This window comes from Sinocyclocheilus anshuiensis, unplaced genomic scaffold (assembly GCF_001515605.1).
Source record: "Sinocyclocheilus anshuiensis isolate Anshui unplaced genomic scaffold, SAMN03320099.WGS_v1.1 scaffold477, whole genome shotgun sequence".
NCBI classification, from domain to species: domain Eukaryota; kingdom Metazoa; phylum Chordata; class Actinopteri; order Cypriniformes; family Cyprinidae; genus Sinocyclocheilus; species Sinocyclocheilus anshuiensis.
The window spans coordinates 2,292,758-2,302,896 of NW_015536549.1; positions in this window are offsets into that span (position 1 = coordinate 2,292,758).

Genomic DNA, 10,139 nt, shown 5'->3' on the forward strand with positions numbered 1-10,139 from the left:
CTCGCCCCTAGCATCCTCTTCTGGATCGGGGGGAACAGGCGTGGTCTGGGTCCACACTGGAGCGAACTCTGGGGCTGAAGCTGACACCCTTCTCCTCACCCCTAGTCTCCTCTTCTGGATCGGGGGGAAAAGGCGTGTTCTGGGCCAACACGGGAGCGAGCTCTGGGGTTGAAGCCGACACCCCTCTTCCTCACTCCTAGTCTCCTCTTCTGGATCGGGGGGAAAAGGCGTGGTCGACAAACTGGAGTGTTGAAGTCTGGCAGGCTTGCCACATTAATGTCCGGTGGGCTTGCCATATGCGTGGCCGGTGAGTTTCACTTGGCGCGACTGGCTCTGAGCGTCCGGCAGGCTTGTCTTCGGCGCGGCCAGCGGGCTGGAGATAGCCCCAGCTGACGGGCTTGACATCGGCCCAGTCAGCGGGCTGGAGAAAGCCCCGGCTGGCGGTCATGACGACGGCGCGGCCGGCACGCTTAACAGCTGGGCGGTCTTCGTACCGCGGAGACGAACAGGGGAGAAAAAGGAAAACCAAAAAACTGTTCAAAAACTATTAACAAAGGCTGGGGATCACAGGACTCGACACATCAGGATGACGTTCAACGACTGACCAAGGACAAGGACTAGAACACACTTTAAATACACAGGAACTGATGAGGGGAAGACAAGGGACACCTGGAACTAATGACAATTAACATTGGAAACACCTGGGAACAATGAATTCAAAACACGAGACAGAGAAACTGGATGACGGAGCACATAGGGAGCAAAGACACACACAAAACCTGGCCCAGAGTCTGACACTTAGCCAGCGGTCAGGATGAATGCCGCTGACGAGTAACAAATTATTGAGCAGTCTTGTGGCATTCTCAACAGTCGGCTGTGTGATACTCCATGCCATATTCACAGTTCAGTAGCACAAAACTGTCCTCACAGTTGTTGCATGAAAAGGTGCCAAAACTGCTGTGATGAAAGACATTTACAAGAGGTGCAAGGAGATCTCTCCAGGCCAGGGATATTGTGAGTGTAGATTGAGAGAGAGGGAAAGAATTTGTCCAATTAACAAAAATACCAAAGCTTGACATTTCTTGGTGTGTCCAGCATTTGTTTCTTCCTGGAAATGTCACTCATTTGAATTGTTCCTCAACAGTATTGTCCTTTCAAACCAGGGGCTATCAGTCTGGAAAAGAGCTGTCTGTTAACTTAAAGAGACAGAATCCACAATGAATTATTACCGCCAGGAAAGAGCCTTATTTTTAGACCCCACTGTAGAGATGAATGTATTATGTATGAATCTTCAGGCCTGTAAGGTTACAATATTTATGACACCATGTGTTATCTTAATTACTTATTACATTGATATCATGCAAAGCCTCATATCTGTAATACATGGTTTATTTTGTTTTCATGATTTTATAGAGCTTATGAGAAAATAGTCTTATCTGAAAATAAAAATAGGCTGAAGGTGTGACATTGTTTAAGCGCACCATTTGCTTTGGTTTAGCAGTCGATTCGCTAAAGGAATTATGCAGATCAGCTAATGGTGCAAACATGCTCAAAAGGTGCTGAATGCATTTTCACAGTGCAATTTAAATCTTGCAGTTTGGCTTAGAGTGCTACACGCTAGAAAATGTACACAAACATCTAGGAATGCGCCAATATAAAACACATTATACACGGACATTACCGATAAGCTCATAATTATTTTTATGTTATGGCTGATAACCGATAAATGGCCAGTATTAAAAATCTTTACAGTTTTGCTTAAAATAAATAAAAATTATACTGTATTTACAAGTTCAGCGGGGTGGTCTGGACTACCATAAACCCAGAGCAGGTCGTTGGGGGGCCATCATCTTTCATGGCACATAAATTGCCTGGAGATGTTGGCGGTGTTCAAAGCTCTGAGGAGCTTTCTCCCAGACCTCGGGGGCCATCATGTCCTGATTCAATCGGATAATATGTCGGTGATCTTCTATATAAATCACCCGGGGGTCTGAGATCACACCCTCTTTGCAGACTGGTGCATTAGCTCCTCCTGTGGTCACAGGGGAATCTGGGGTCTCTGAGAGCAATGTATGTCCCCGGGGACCAAAACTTGCAAGCGGACATCCTGTTAAGGCAGGGGCTGATGCCTGGGGGAATGGAGACTCCACCCCGAGGTGAATGTACGCATTTCCCCCAATCGCTCTGCTCCCGGGAGTTCTAGAGAGGGTCTGTCGGAACTCTGCTCTTAGCTCTTAACTGCCCAGTGGCTTCAGTGCTGGAGTTCCTCCAAGATCGCTTCTCTGCTGGTCTTACCCCGTCCACACTAAAGGTGTACGTGGCTGCCATTGCGGCTTTCCACGCTCCTTTAGGTGTTGGGCCTCTGGGGAGGCACCAGCTGGTCGTGCGTTTCCTCCGTGGTGCATGGAGGATGAGGCCTGCGACTCGTTCCAGAGTCCCAACTTGGGATCTGGCTGTGGTCCTTGAAGGGCTGTCACTTGCCCCCTTCGAGCCTCTCGAGTCAGCTACGGCAAAGAACCTGACCTTTAAGATGGTCTTTCTCCTGGCAATTACTTCGCTCAAGAGAGTGGGGGATCTCCAGGCCTTGGCTATCTCGCCGACCTGCCTGGAGTTTGCCCCTGGAGGAGTTAAGGCCATTTTACATCCTAGGCCTGGCTATGTGCCCAAGGTGCCATCTAATAGGGCACGGCCGGTGGTTCTTCAGGCCTTCCATCCTCCGCCTCATGTGTCGGCGGAAGAAGAGAGGCTTCATCTGCTCTGCCCTGTCAGAGCATTGAACATTTTCATTCAGAAGTCCTCTCATTGGAGGAGGTCAGAACAGTTGTTGGTGTGCTTTGGATCACCCAAGAAGACCCCATCCACTCTTAAGGTGTACGTGGCAGCAAAAATCTCTATTGTGTACCAGCGTCCCTTTGTAGTTTCCGTTTCTGTCATCACATGCCACGTCACTCGCTACGTTATGACGCAACACCAATCAGCATTGGACTAGTTTCACACATGCTTCAAATGCTAGCACAACCATTTAGCGATTTCACCTCACTAACCTTCTGTTTGCATTGGGTGCATCCTGCAACTGCAATAGTAAACAGAAATTGGCAGATGTTTAACAAGTCAAAAAAGTCATGTTAGATGCAGGCTTTTATACAAGTAGATCTTGTATGAAAATACAAGAAAATACAAAACATCAGATGTTTTGTTTCGAGGTGTTGTGTGGCTGGAACAGTAGCTTTGCAGCATTTGTTTACTTGCAAGACGTTATGCCTTAGTTAATCATGCTGCGGTAAAAATATCTACGTGATTCAGAATAGATCTGCATGCAGAGAACTGAGGTGCGAGGGTTCAGTGCACGTAAGATCAACAGATCGATAGTCAACAGCCGCTGAATGTTCCCCTTTGACAACGCTGCCTTCTCAGTGAAGAGCGAGTCTCTCATCTGCCTCTTCAGCACTCGCTTCTATGCAACGAGTGCACAGTTAGAGCCAGTCGCATTATTTAATCAGGAGTGTGCTGTTTGTGTGCTGTCGTTAATGCAGCCCGTGTCCACCATAGTCTGTCATAGCATTTGAAGGAGACTGTTTTAATGGCCTTGCATCTATATTGGGTATGCGGTGGCTCTTTCCCACCTCTGTTTTCTCCTCACACTCTACTGCATCGTTCTACCTTGTCCTGAATTTTCCTCCTTTTTCAGTAATGCTTCCACTGGTTCTGCTCTCGTTGTGTGATTTCTTTCGTGATACAGTATTTGAAAACTGTAAAAGGAATATTCCAGTTTTAGCTCATTTAACATAATTATGTGGCATAATGTTGATTGTCGCAAAAATGAATTTTAACTTGTCCCTCCTTTTCTTAAAAAAAAAAGTTGTGTTAATTTGTGAAGATTATCATGATGAACAAAATGTCTAAGAATGGGAAACTTTGGTTATTCACAGCTTATTTTCTGCAGTAATCCAAAAGACAATCAAAAATATATATTTGGTTTTTGTCAAGGGAACCAGGGTGATGCTATAACTTTTGGGTTGACCTTCAAAATTACGTCATCACTACAGCACTCTGTTCCATTTGATGGCACTAGGAATTACACACTTCACCTTTAAATTTGGTTCTTAGTCTAATTTTTGAGAGCAGATGAATGAGCAGTCATCTGTTGAGCGAGTCGCTGATTAGGGCTGTCTGACAGAGGTGCTGATAGTAACTGTGTGAGAGAGAGAAAGAAAGCCACTTATCACCTTTGCATCCCATAAGCACTGTGCTAATTGTACCCGTTGTGCTGTATAATGTCACTGTACACTTGGTGAAATCCCCTGACTGATGCTATTTCTGATCATTTGGAGCAGAAATGAGCCCCACGCACCTCCTTGGTTTAATAGCTGTGCTTACGAGTGCCTTAAATTGCTGACTACTGCTGAAGTGTTAAGAGATGGAATGGAATGTTAGCAAATTGCTTACACCGCAAACACAGCAATCCAGTATACAGTATGTGAAGATAAACATTTTAAACTGTAGAATACTACACTGTTGTCACATGAACTTATGACGTTATGTCTTAAATTTTGAGGGTGGTATTTAGTTATCATACATTTTTATCATTTATTTAGAATTATTTTTTTTTGTGTGTGTAATTTTGTGATATAATAACTTTTGTCCAATAATGCTGGTTCATCACAAATGTAAAGCTTAATTGCATTGTGTTGTGGGATGCAGTGAAATAGTAGTGCACTCTAGTTGTATTTTGTACACTTTTTTGGCAAATGTGTCAGATCAACAGAAAAACTGAATACTGCACAGTCTAGGTACTGCATTCTGCAAAAATAGTATGAGTAGATCAGCATTTTTTAATTTCTGTATTATAAATTTATACACCTCAGAATAATTTTGTGAATACACTACAGTTCAAAAGTGATTTTTTTTCTTTAAAATTAATAAAAAAAATATATATATTTTTTTCTTGTGCTCACCGAAGCTATATTTATTTGATCAAAAATACAGTAAAACAGTGATGTTGTGAAATATTATTACAATTTAAAATAATTTTTTATTATTATTTTAATATATTTTAAAATTGAATTTATTTATGTGATGGCAAAGCTGAATTTTTACTCCAGTCTTCAGTGTCACAAAATTTTTGTGGAAACCTTGATAATTTTTTCTTTTCAGGATTTTTCATGATGTTTCAGGATATATACAGTATATATAAAAAAATCATATTTTAAATATTAAATTTATTATTTAATTAAAATATATTTTATATCAATTTACATTTAAAAAAACATTTTTTATACTTATGTTAATAAGTATTAGGGACATATTTGTTTAATAAGGCAGGGATTATGGAGGGTAAGTTTTTTTAAAACAGAAAGAGAGAAAGCACCTGTGCATGGAAGGGATCAATAATAAATCTCTTTCCACATCCCACCCAGCCGAAGTTACAAAACAGCTTATTCACAATGGCCAGGAGGATCTATGAGGAAAGCACTGAATTATTCATCGCTCTCCTCGACTACCAGGGTCTTCCTCACAGCTAACGCTCCAGCATGAGCTTGCATTAAATGATACGCTTTTTAATGTGTACTGTTGATGCAGATTTTACATTCACCAAGCCCTTCATCACGACTCAATTCCCCTGTGTGCTTAGATGATGTCCTCTCGGCTACCACATCATATTTTGACGAGTAGAAACAATAGAATGTTACGACCCTTATTAATGTAAAAAGAAATCAATAATTACATAAAAACATAATTAAAATGCTAGCTTTTCCTTTAAAGCAGCTTCGTTCCATAGGTTAATGAGCTGACTGACAGCGAGAGCCGCATCAGCACGAATAACAATGAGCAAGTGGGCTTTGGCCCCTTCTCTCAGACACTGCTTGATCGCACGCCCCATCTCTTTGTCTGTCTTCTCTTACATAATTCTGCTCCTGCTATTTACATCACTTCTGTTTTCAGGCTTTCCACAAGATACCTACAATTCTCCCCGTTTCTCCTGCTGTGGGCGCTGGAGGCGGGAAACTCGATAAAGAGTCATTCAATGCGATTATAGCTAATGACTCGGACTGAGGTGAGATAAAGGCTTATTGGTTGGCTCTTCGTGTAGCACCAGAGGGTTTGTTTACAGGGTGTTGAGCAGCTAACATGTGGGTTTCCCCATCTGTTTCCGACCAGAGCCACCCGTCAGGAGGAATGGTGTCATAGTGTAACAGGTTTGGTTGTGCACAAAGGGATGATCTGAAAAATGTGAATCGGCGCTGCATGGCAGTAATTGTAATTAAACTCCTTGTGAGATAAATTCTGTCATGTCGCTGTAGGGAATAAAAGAGCAGTCGTGATAACAGCATAATAAATGGAGCACTGGCTAAATATTTTCTCAGTAAGGGCCTTTGAAATATTAGAAATATTCCACCTCCGCAGTGTTTCCGTAATTCCTAAAGCCATTGCTGGATATGTTTCTTTTTTGCCCTAAATTAGACTGCTTATACAGTATGTACCTTCCCTCCACCTTTTAAAATGTAAATATATTTTAAACTTTTTCATATTTATATATATGCACATACACATGTTTGTATGTTTAAACAATTTTAAATGTATATAATATATAGTTAAATAATATTAAATTCAATGTATAATAACAGTTTTTTTAAAGCTTTTTTTTCTTCTTTCTCTTCTTTTATTTTTTTTTCTTTTGATATTGGGATGCTTTATTTCTTTACTCGTGTAGCATTTTGACCCATGACATTTAAGTGCCACCTGCGGTTCACCAAATCATCTCCCAGACCGTTATCGGACATGGCTGTACACTTGCTTCCATTGTCAGCGCCAGTATGCTCTGAGCACCCAAGTATCCATCAAGACGAGGTGAAGGTTAATTACATTCTGACGTTAATTACACAGTCCTGAGGACATATACCAGAGGAGGATCGCATGACATTGATAGCCGAGATATTATCTTCCTTTTCCTTACACTGGCCCTTTGAAGATTTCCCTCAATATATTTCACCACCTTCTTTACACAGTGGGGTTTTGTTTTCACAACAGTAATAGAATTCAGGAATCATAAAAAAGCCAGCATAATGCCTTTGGGTGAGAATTGGAATTATGCAAATTAGTCTCTGGTCGTGAGTAATTCATTAGCGCCTGCAATATAACAAAGATATTCGGCTGCTACTTCTTTCAGGCACATAAATTGGGTTATAACTTTTGCAGACAGGTTATGTTTCATATGATTTACTCATGAGCTCATTTACATGTATTGCATTACCAACTGTGCATTGTGCCTTGTTTTACATCTCATGCCTGTCATTGCAGGTTAAAACATACCTGGGCATCCTTTGTATGGGTAAATTTGGTACTTTTATAAATGAATCAAGTTGAACACCTGTAATCAATTATGAGAAAACATTTTTCCTGAACAGCAATTTCAAAATGTTCAGAAATGCAAGACAAAAATTATTACGCCGTCAGTATTTAAATGAAGTAATTGTCATTCAGAGCAAGTACACCTTCTTTCTATGTAAATTAGACTCATTTAGGGATGGGAATCATGAAGAATTTAATGGTTCTAGTTCCAATTCCTCTTAACAATTCATGTCACTCTGTTTATGGTTCCATTAATGACTCTTTTAATACTTTTAAGGAATAAATGTTTGGAAAAATTAAACAGTTCCATCGCCAACTATATGAGATCATTAAAAAAATAAATCATTTTAAAACAATTTTTGCCAAAGCTTTTTTAGAAGCAGCATTAATGTTACCCATTAATTGGCCTTAACTATATATTAGAAAACAATACCAAACAAACAAAAATGTGGTTTCAGTTATTTATTTTCTTAAAATATTGACAAAATGTACATATTTAACTGCACATTGTCATGTGAACAACCAGTCAGCAACTACGTCTCCTGCCTATTTGTAAGCTGTATGTGTTTGATTCACTAAAATGAACCGACTCATTAAAGTCATTTGTTTGGGAGTCGGCCTACACTGATACCGATAACAATACCTTGATTACGATACCGGTTCCTGAATGCAGGGCCGTTTCTAGCCATTTTGACGCCCTAGGCAAAATCCAAATTGGCGCCCACCCCAATAAATTTTATTGGCATGTTTAGATATTATCAATGACTACTTTTTGTCTTTGTGTTTTTAAAAAAAAAATGTTTTTTTATAGTTTTTTTGTTGTTTGAAATGTTGATTTAAAGTGTCTATTTTTCATTATTATTTCAGTCAAACCTATAAAAAACTGTTACACCAAACTACATAAAAAAAGCTTGATCAGTCACATAAAAGTAATCAGACTCCAGCTACTTATTCCTTTGTTACTCATTGACGCGTGAACGTGACGCTCTGCTCTCTATGTGTATGACGCTGCTTCCATTAAGTGCTGTTAGTAGTGAATGAATTAATTCAGCATTTCAACATTTCCGTAAGGATGCGCTAAATTCAACAAACCGGTTTAATATAGGATGTATTGATCTTGTGATTTAGCGAATTTTACTATACCAATATTTTTTTAATTGGACGTTAAATTTTTATATGTGAATATTACACACACCACACTGATCCTTTAACAATGCATTGGCGGAAAAAAAGCACACCTTTTGGACCAATTTTGCAGCGTGATTTCTCGACTGCCACAAATGCTGCCTTAACAAAATACTAATTTTGTGCACTTTTTTTACTGTACCAATATTTTAAATTGGTCTTTGAACTTAGCTTTATTGCAAGGCTAAAAAAAACAAAAAAACACATTACTTTGCCAAAGCACTGACAGAACCCATAGATCTAATGGTGTTGTTGAGCGCTCCAAATGCAAACTTTGCATGCAACAATCCGGCAGCAATTGACAGCGCTCTGATCCAATGGCATATAGGCATCGTCAGATTGACAGTACTCTAGCCCAATGATGTTGGGGGATCCAGTGGGGGTGGCAATCATATTTCTGGTTGGCCGTGCCACTCTTTATCACAACCCTGCTAAAATGTAGTGCCAGTACGTGCGCTCATTGGCGCCCCCTCCTGCTGGTGGTGCCCTAGGCAACCGCCTAGTTTGCCTGTGCCTAGAAACGGTACTGCCTGAATGATACTTTTTCCGATACCAATTTTATGAAATCTGTTTTAACAAGATTACATTAAACATTACCTCAAAAAATGTTGGTTTTATTTTTTCAGCTTGTTAAAATTTGTACAGACTCAAAGACTCATCTTTCGAGCCACTGCACAAAAGAACAAAATAAAGCAGAAAGCAATAAAATGTAACCAACAAAATAAATCAGTGCAAATAGTTTTAATAAAGTTCAAGTAATTTTCAGTTTCCAGATCTTTTAGGCTACATTTACACCAGTGCATTTTCGTTTTAAAATGCATAGCTCAGACAGAATCATAATTTCTATTAATTTTCAACCGATTTACTGATGAGCATTAGCAGCACGGGCTTTAAAGTGAAGCCCGTACCCGAGATCGTCTGACCCGACCCGAGCGGCACAGTTAAATTTAGAGCCCGAACCTTGAAATCTTTTTTTTTTTTCCCACAACGAATAGTCAATTTAATAAAATGCTGTATTTCACGATTGCATGCAACGGTCAGTAAGCAAATAACGTTACATGTAAAGAAACAGAATCATTGAGGCTCGGCCAGTTCACAAGGCAAAAGAAAAAACACTTACCAGTTATGAAAGTTTATGAACATCAGGTGCAGTGTTCACATAAATTCTGCCGAGTTTTTGAATGGTTGAATACGACAAAACGATAATTCTTCCATCGTGCAAATTATGGTCATTTTCGTCAGTTAAGGCTCGTTAGCATTCGGCCTGCTTTAAATCAGACACAGAGATGCAGTGCGGTAAGATCGCATTTATTTGAATTAATTAGTCTAATTATATAATTTATTTGAATTAGCGCACGCACGCGCGCGCGCGAGAGAGAGAGAGAGAGAGAGAGAGAGAGAGAGAGATGAAAGTTGCGTGTGTGAACCTGTGTCTGCGCATCTCTCTCTACAAGCAATGAGGCTTAGTTCCTTCAAAAACAGCGATTTTACCCCCTCATTGCAGAAAAAATATAACGTTGCGAGTCAGTAGCCTGTCGAAGCTATTTTACTAATAATATGTGTCGAATAATGTGTGTGCGTGCGTCTATGAAAGCAGCGTAGCC